General features: G+C 36.6%; 1 pseudogene across 1 annotated transcript; it reads left to right on the plus strand.

Annotated features, from left to right (window-relative positions):
* The first annotated feature begins 377 nt into the window (after positions 1-377).
* On the plus strand, positions 378-6,246 carry LOC149201254 (FRIGIDA-like protein 3; annotated as a pseudogene). The gene is made up of 3 exons (XR_016253862.1): positions 378-1,445; positions 5,163-5,338; positions 5,446-6,246. The product of XR_016253862.1 is annotated as an FRIGIDA-like protein 3 (transcript).
* Positions 6,247-8,970: the final 2,724 nt, after the last annotated feature.

The following is an 8,970-nucleotide window of genomic DNA, read 5'->3' on the forward strand; positions in this document are numbered from 1 at the left end:
TAATTATCCTTCGATCCCTTGACATTACAAACCAGAAACCTAAAAACCTAACCTACGTAACCACAACAAACCAAAAAAACCATACAAACACTACACACTAAAAAAAAACAAACACTATACAACAAAAACATAAAACTTATTAAGATGGGTTTCCACAATTTTCATGTAATTATTACCAAAAAACCTAAAACCATTCTAATAATCTTGATATACATCACAAAAATTAAATTCAACATCGGACCTTTGGGCATTCCAACTGAAAATATTTACAAAACATAAAGTTTCGCCAATACCGACGGGTAGTCCACATTTCAATTCCGGAGAAAACAAAAATATTAAAAAATAGGAAGGTTTCGTAGCCATGAGATATCTAAACCCATGAAATAGTTTGCAGCCACAAGGTGCAAATATAATGATGGGTACAGTCCACTCGGCTGGAATGGAGAGATATAAAAGGCAGGGAATATTAGAGCCCACAGGAAGCAGGAATGCGCATGCGGAGTTGCAGGGTAGAGTTTTATAGCGAAAATTTACGGATATCTTGCAGGTTAATTCCCTTGCTTGAACTCAGAGAAATTAAAGATCCATTGAACCTGTCGTAGCAATTTCGATATCCGCCACCATGGTGGTGGACGGCTCTAGGGAGGAGCAGCTGCAGAAGGCGTTTCTGGAGCTGCAATCCCATTCTTCAGCCCTAGTGAACTTGACCGTCCAATGGAAGGAGCTCGAAGACCTCTTCGACGGGCTGGAGAGGCTGTTGCAGAATCGCTTCGAAGATCTCGAGCAAAAGGGCAAAGAAAATGGAAAGGAGAAACAATCCGCAGCAGAAAGGAGCGCTGGAAGACCGAATAAGACCTCGGAGAAAAATACCCCCGCAAAAGAGAGCACTGAAAACCCTCAAAAGACCTTGCCGGCCTTAAAGCATGACGTGAATCCGCGCCCAGAGCTGAAATCTCTATGCGAGAATATGGACGGCGAGGGCCTCAGGGAGTTCTTAGCCAGTGCCCGTGAGGTCGCGGCGGTACGTAACGAAGTCCCCGCGGCGCTGAGGTGTGCTGCGGACCCGGCCAAACTGGTTTTACAGACCCTGGATGGTTTTTATCCGGCCGATTGCGAGGGTGAACCGCCTACGGGCCTTGATGCGCAGAGATATGCGTGTGATTTGCTCTTGGAGTCCCTGCCCTATGTTTTGTTGTCGGACGAGGTGTCATCGGAGGCGAAAAAAGATGCTCTGAAAATTGCTACTACATGGAAATCTAAAATGAACCCCGACGATGCCCGCATCCCTCCTGTGGAAGCACACGCATTCTTGCAGCTCTTGGCTTCTTACGGAATTTCAAAGGAATTTAAGGATGACGACTTTTGTACGCTAGTCCCTCGCATTTCCAGTAACCCAGAGGCGCCAGAGCTCTGTCGTGCGCTTCAAATCACTCACAAGATACCAGGTTTCTGGACTTTGCCTTCTCTGTTTCAGCCGGCCTCTTGGTTCAGTTTAGCTTTTGTATTTAGGCAAAGTTTGCTGAGGGTTACATTGTCAGTTTATACTGTATACTTTATACTTGAAATAAAAAGTATACCATTCACCAGCAGCTAGGGGGTTGGAGTTCGCTATTTTGTGCGCTTTAATGTGTTTTTCTCGTGTTTGTGTAGTGGTTTGTTTCAGTCTTTATCTGTTTTTGAAGTAACCTTCTCTTCTGTTCGATAACGAGACTCCTTGTTTTATATTTTCTCTTTATTTTTCTTGCACCTTCTTTATAATCTCATATTTATTTATTTATCTTCATTATAGTTAGACCACTCATCAGCAGAGGTTCTGCTGTAAAACCTTAATTTGACAGTCTGTTCAAAACTCGTTTACAGCAAAATCCATAACTCGTGTATACGCACATCACGGCAATTCCCTTAGTTTGTGCATTGGACAGAGATAGAAATCCCTAGACTCAAGCAGATAATTCCTTAAAATTCTGGCCTATGCCGCCCCCCTTTTTACGATGAACTGTGCACATGCATCTCATATGGCCTCCGTGTTTTGTTGGTAGATGGCTCTTTCTTAAGGAAATGGACTCGACCTTTGGCTTAGATTGCCCGACAACAGAGGCTGTTCTGTTAAATATGTCGAGTATTCCTCACCTGATCTCATCTGTTGAAATACTCGGTATCTGTTGCTTGTCAAGGATGCTAAGACTCCCACTTAATCTCAGATTAGATAGATAATTCTACTGGTCAAATTAACACAGCTATGTCTTAAAGGTTTTTGAACCTGGGTGTGAGCTATTAAAACTGGACACCTATGTCTTCAAGGTTTTTGAACCTGGGTGCGAGCTACTAAAACTGGACACCTTGTAACCTGGTATAGGTAAAATATTGCACCAACATTGGCTTTCAACAATTTTTGTTTTCTTTAAAATGGTCTTACAGATCTTCAAGTCATAGATAGTAAATTTGGTCTTCAATCCTGATAGCTTTACCTTGTGATAGTTCTTTCTTGATATAATTATGATTTTACTCGTCTTTCTGAGTATTCTGAGTTTGCTAAACAAGTCTTATTGAGATGTAAAATTGCAAGTCCAAAATTACCTTGACTATTCTGAAATCCCTTAAAAAGTCTTTGATATTTTATTTCGTAGGGAGTGCATGTTGAATTTCAAACTACCAATGTTTTAGAAGCTCGAATTGGACTTGAATAGGTCCTGGATCAAACTAGACTCAGATCGGTATCAGCTGAGGGCTAGGTTTATGAATTGTTTCTGTGAACAGGTTCACAGAAACGGATCCCCTGGAGAAGGAAACAGATGCTGGGCCCAAGAAATGGATCCCAAATATTCCCGGGGTGTTTTTGACCAGTTGATACCCGAGAAATTGATTTTTTAATGAAAAACTTCATCCGATACTACTTAAGGTTAAATCCTAATCAAGGTTTGATTTATCCTTGTGTCAATACCTGTTCTCAATGTCTAATCGATCCTTATGTGCTGCGATGTTGGTCACTTACACTTTTATTTAGTCATGTCATATCCTTCAAGAAAACCACATTCACCACTATCATGGACATGTAGACGTGGCTTACAAAACTGTTATGAGTCATGACCTGCTTACATGCTTCTGCCGAAATGGTCCTTAACATCATCAATAATCAATGATGGTAATAACTTATCAAATTATCAGTTACAGTACATGGACGGTGAATATTAATGTGTATGAGAATTCTCTTTTTTGGTTATGGTTAGAACATGTAATTCTACTCTTGTGATTCCTGAATGGCTTTGAATCTTGACTCTGTTCTTTTATTTTATTAAAAAAACATTTTTATATCCTTTTTACTTGTCATTTCCATGCCATATTTGGATCCTGGCTTTTCATAAATCTGGTGGATCTCTATCTGGATCTGTATCGATATTCTGGTAACTTAGCTAAAAATACATAAAATGTTAATTATTCTTTAATGGAGATTTTAAACAATCAAACTGGCTGGTTGGGCCCTGGTCAAATTGATTAAACCAGCAGATTGAACAGGTTGAACCTGTTCACAACTCAGTTTGAGGTCCCCAAGGAGTGAACTGGACAAACTGCAAATTTCTATTTCTCGTAGTCATGTGTCATTGTAGAAAACAATTTTAGTTGCTCATGTTTAGCTCTGATGCTGTGTTCTTGGTGGCTGTCCCAGTGATATCACTGTAACAGGGAAGCACATTTGTCTTGATTGAGTTTTCTTGTCTGTTGGTAAAAATGTGGTGATGCCCGAGAAAATATTGGTTTGAATCAAACTACATTCAGAAGCCTAGATTGATGGTGAGGAGTTAAGGATGAGCAAGAAAAAGCTAACTTCTTGGACAGCTCCACACCACCCAAGCCCATTGCCCTCCACCAAACTGATACTATTTTAATTAAATATATAAATATAATACTATAAGCTGTCGGATCTTCCTTATAAAGTTCTTTTTACATGTCATTATCCCATCAAAACTTGAGCTGACTAAAATATTGAGCTAGTTTAGTTTAGTTTCATTACCCAATTGATTATGGTAAGAAATTGTTTGAAGTAGTTTACTTTAACTACTTACAACTTTAGGCTTCTTAAGAGCATGTACCATTGGTGAACTGTTGAAAGGCGCATCTCCACTTATCTCTGCAGGCAACGGCCAAAGGATTCATGAGTAGTTTTTGTATTGGCTAGTTTGTAGAGCAATTGTTTTGATGTATTTTGTGTCCATAATAGGTGCTTTTATAGGCAACTGCATGTGATTTTATTAGATTAGTCTGTCCAATTGCACATAAATCCCTTTTTCAAACTATGCATCTACTTTCAAGATCAAATGGATGCTAATCTAATTTGTGAATTACTACACAGTTTTCTTCACTTAAAAAATGCCAATCAATGGACTGGATCGTTAATCATCTGATATTTTAGTTCTTCAGAGAGATGTTTGTTCTTTCAACGACTAACTGTGGCTTTCTTAGTTGTCTTAAGCAGTGTTATCAGACCTGGACCGAACTGGTCTGAACCAGCCAGTCTGACCGTTTTGAGGCAAAAGCTGGTTTGGACTGGTGATTTGAACCATTTTGGCCGGTCTGGTACCGAACTGGCTGGTTCTGTACTGAACTGGCTATTTTCACTGAACCAGCCAGTTCAGTACTGGTTGACTAAAGCTCAGTAGAACGTAGCAAGTGGGGCCTATTTTGCTTTTTTCTTTTTCTTTTCTTTTAATTTGTCTTGGTTTGGCACTACCCCACACAATAGGTGCTTAATATTCAAGCCTATGGCCCTACCATTGCTATGCAATTCATGGTAATGTTAAAATTTTGTATGTATCTTGATGTACCAGTCACTCAAAACAAAATCTTGAATTGACATGCTAAGCTTTTTTATCTTATTTTAATGCTTAGAGGGTGATATTGATGACAAAGATCCCAATATAGACAAAGATTTTGATGACATGTAGGTATGTGTTTTTGTTGATGGTTTTTTTACCGGTTTCTGTCTGGTTCTGACTGGTTACTGGTTCAGGGGGGGGTACTGGTTCAATGACTGGTCCAGTTCTGATAACATTGGTCTTAAGTGGTTTCAAAGCATTGTGGGGTTTATTTGTGTTCTCTGCAACACTTTGATATTACGATGTGTAGATTGTGGTTCTGCATGATATGATTGGTCTTGTTTCTTGCAGATATCGTGGAAAAAATGAGTAGTAGTGGAAAGCATATTGACGCTATACGGTTTGTCTATGATTTTGGACTCGTAGAAAAATTTCCACCTGTGCCTTTGTTGAAGGCATTTCTAGAGTACGCAAGGAAAGCATCAAAGAGATTATCAAAAAAGAGACAAAACACTGTTGGTGCAAAGGTATATTTACTCTTATGTGCATGTTGCCTTGTTAGTATAAAATTACTATCAAAATATTAACTTGTCACTCGGATATATGCTCTGACCACTTCCATGTCTTATTGCAGAATTATGCAGCCTCAAAAGAAATAGATTCATTGAGAAACGCAATTAAGTGCATTGAAGAGCACAAACTTGAAGCACATATATCTTCTAAAGAGCTTGAAGAGCGTGTTGCTCAGTTACAGAAAGACAAGATCAAAAGGAAAAGAGAGTCAAGGAAAAGAAGTAGAGAGGCAAAGTCTCGTCTAGGCACTTGGTAGTGGTGTTGGTGCTGGTGCACTTCTCCCTAAACTTTCCTCTCCCAGTGCCTTTTCCCTTCCAATTCTTCTGCACTGCTCCATAAACCTAGCTCTCCATGTCCCTTTGCCCTTCCCAATTCTTCTCACTTATATCATCCTCAAGTGGCCAGTATCCCATCGTACAGTTTACCTGGTTAGGGTGTATGTGACAGAGGAAGCCAAGGCATTTATCAATTAGCCTATGATGTTGGAAGCAACCCATCATCTCTGTCAAATTCTCATTTATATCCATCAGTCTACAATCTTCTTTGTATGGGGTTGGCTCTTTTCATGGATCAGTTAATTATGGAAGTTATATTATTGGCAATGGTGTGCCTCCAGCAACTTCTTACCAGTCTTCATATTTACATTAGGTCTGGTTTATTTGGTGTTGAAGAAGCCATGCCCTGAGCTGCTGATGCTCACTCAGCCACCTGCTAATTGAAGTTTGAAGTAATCACTTCTTAGTTACCGGTCTAGAAAGCGTAATTTTTTGAACTATTTAAATGTAATCATTTGTTTGGGTAATGTGATCGGCCAAATAGCTTTTCTAAACCCTGTCTGAAAGTTGTTCTTAGTATTATGCGAGGATCTGCTTTTGGAAAAGGTAGCTGATTTGTCCTGGTGCACTCTGTAAATGCTAAATGCGCTCTTTTTTCTATTGAAAGTTGTCTGGTTGCTAGCATATCATGTCATCGATTCTGTGACAATCGATTCTGTGACAGTTTCTGCCTGGCATACATGTCAAAATTGTATGAATTAAGAAAGAAGAGGACCAACAAGAGACCTTGAAGGAGGATGGTCCAATAAGACATTGCCAAAGTCATCTAAAAGAGACTTCCAGAGTGATAAGAAGGGGGGGGGGTGAGCGGGATAAATTATTTAGTGAAATATTTACATATTTTGATTTTTATTTTTCCATTCCTCTGGCTGTTATTATGTTAGATTTCCAAGTTTTTAAATCTTGTAATATAATCCTTAACAATATTAATGGCACTTATTTTGCTGGTATGATGTTATATTTCCAAGTTTTTAAACCTTATAATATAAACCTTTAACAATGTCAATGGTACTTATCATGAAATTTGGAAGTTCAATTTTAAGTCGGTTAAGTGGTATTGACAATTCCAAAGAGACTCTTGAGAGTGTGCCAAATTTCTTTCACACTAATCTCGTTCCTGGTATAATGGATGATACTTACCCAATAGGTTCAGGGAATCATCCATTGTGAATCCATTAAGCTTGATGTCAACAATAAGCCTCTTGATTTCACTGATTTTAACTTTTATAGTGAAGGGTAAAACCCTTATATTACCTGAGGAAAGGATGTGTTCGCCTTGAAAAAGAGTGAGAAGACCTTGGGAATGTCTAAAGAAGCCCTAAAAAAGAGGTGTTGGGGAGGATTTTAAACTTCCGAAAACCCTAGAGGAAAAAAAAAAGAGATGATCCCAAAAAAATTTAGTAAAATTTGGGTCTATAATCATAAGAACTTAAGTGTTGCTAGTGTTTTTTATATCAACAAGAATGAGAGTAAGGTTCATATGCTTCATAAAAATGAAGTTAATAAAGTGAGAATCAAAACAAATTATGGTAGCAACAAAGGCCAGCACTACCAAATGGATATGCTTAAAATATGCCAAAATCTCCAATACAACATTATTAATAGCAATTGCCTTGAAAAGTGCAAAGTTACATCAATGGATATGCTTAAAATATGCCAAAATCTCCAATACAACATTATTAATAGCAATTGCCTTGAAAAGTTCAAAGTTACACCAAAGGAAAAGGTGCAAAGGTACATCAAAGTAACAAAGGCCAGCCCTACTAAATGGATATGCTTAAAATCTGCCAAAATCTCCAATACGACATTAGTAATAGTTATTTAAATGATTGATTTTCTTCCAACGTACTAATGGTTTTTATACTCACATCATAAACTATGAGCCCATTAGAGTTCATAACATTGAATGTGAAAACCTATTCTAAAATCACAACTATTCAACTATTCCATCTTACATGCCAAGTAGCATTGATTTCGATCCAAATCCAAATTATATATATATATATATATAACCAAAATTCACATATTTAAACCAAAATTCCCACATTAAACCAAAAATACATTTTACTTCTTTCTCAACATTTACTAACAAATACTAATTATATAAAATTTATATATTGCGTTATTCTTGGAAATAGTAATTTACTAAAAAGATCATGAGAAAGCAGTAAAATGTAATTTTGGTTTAATGTGGGAATTTTGGTTTAAATGTATGAAAGAGAAATTATCTTGGTAATTACTTTCTTTGTAATATTTGTTTTCATAAATTCAAGTTTGATTGAAATGTGTTTGAAATTTTTAATGATTAAAAACTAAGAGAAATTGTAGACTTATTGATGCTCACATAGTAAATGATATGCTTAACCCTATGTCTATGTAATTTCAAAATCACAAGCTTTAACTGTACATGACCTTTGAATAATATATTAAAAATTACAATCAGTAATTAATTAATTGAAGAACAAAATGTATTTTATTGTAATCTCAAAATCACAAGTCTTAATTGTACATGACCTTTGAATTATATATTAAAAATCATAAGTCTTAATTGTACATGACCTTTGAATAATATATTAAAATTACAAGTAGTAAATAAATAAATAATTAATTGAAAAACAAAGAGTGTTTTATTGTGTCAAAACATATATTTATTTATTTTGTAATTCGTTTGTTGCCAAAGTTAGCTGCAAGCCAATTGTTCGATATTGATTAAAAAATGATTATGGGCCTAAGCCACGGCCGATAATAACCATTGAAGAACAAAGCGTGTTTTATTGTGTCAATAAAACATAAATTTATTTATTTTGTGCTTCGTTTGTTGCTGAAGTTAAAGTCAAAGGTATAATGTCCTGCCTAATGCCCATGGTGGGGTATTTCAAGTTTTATGTTTATCACTAGCAAAATTGGGAATGCTACATTTAATAGTAATATTTTTTGAAGTTCAAGATTAAGGTGGTCTAGTGTAAAATCTAATCGTTGTTGCCACGTGCTCCTCAAATATGGTTGGAGGAAAAAAAATGAAAATGAGGTTCATTATAGGAACATCTTCTATAGGCTTAGACATTTAACCGAAAAAATATGAGAAAAATCATATGAGATAATATGAATAACGATAAAGTAAGACATTGTTTTTCAAAGGGCTTAAAAAATGAATAAGTCTTTAACCAATGAATAAGTCTTTAACCACTCTCTATTATTGCAATGAATGATAATTAATAATCAAAGGCATACTTTAGTCAGTGTCACAAATA

The sequence above is a fragment of the Pinus tabuliformis genome, chromosome 2_1 (assembly GCF_031772625.1).
Source record: "Pinus tabuliformis cultivar Carrire ecotype Pingquan chromosome 2_1, CPIR1, whole genome shotgun sequence".
In the NCBI taxonomy this organism is placed as follows: domain Eukaryota; kingdom Viridiplantae; phylum Streptophyta; class Pinopsida; order Pinales; family Pinaceae; genus Pinus; species Pinus tabuliformis.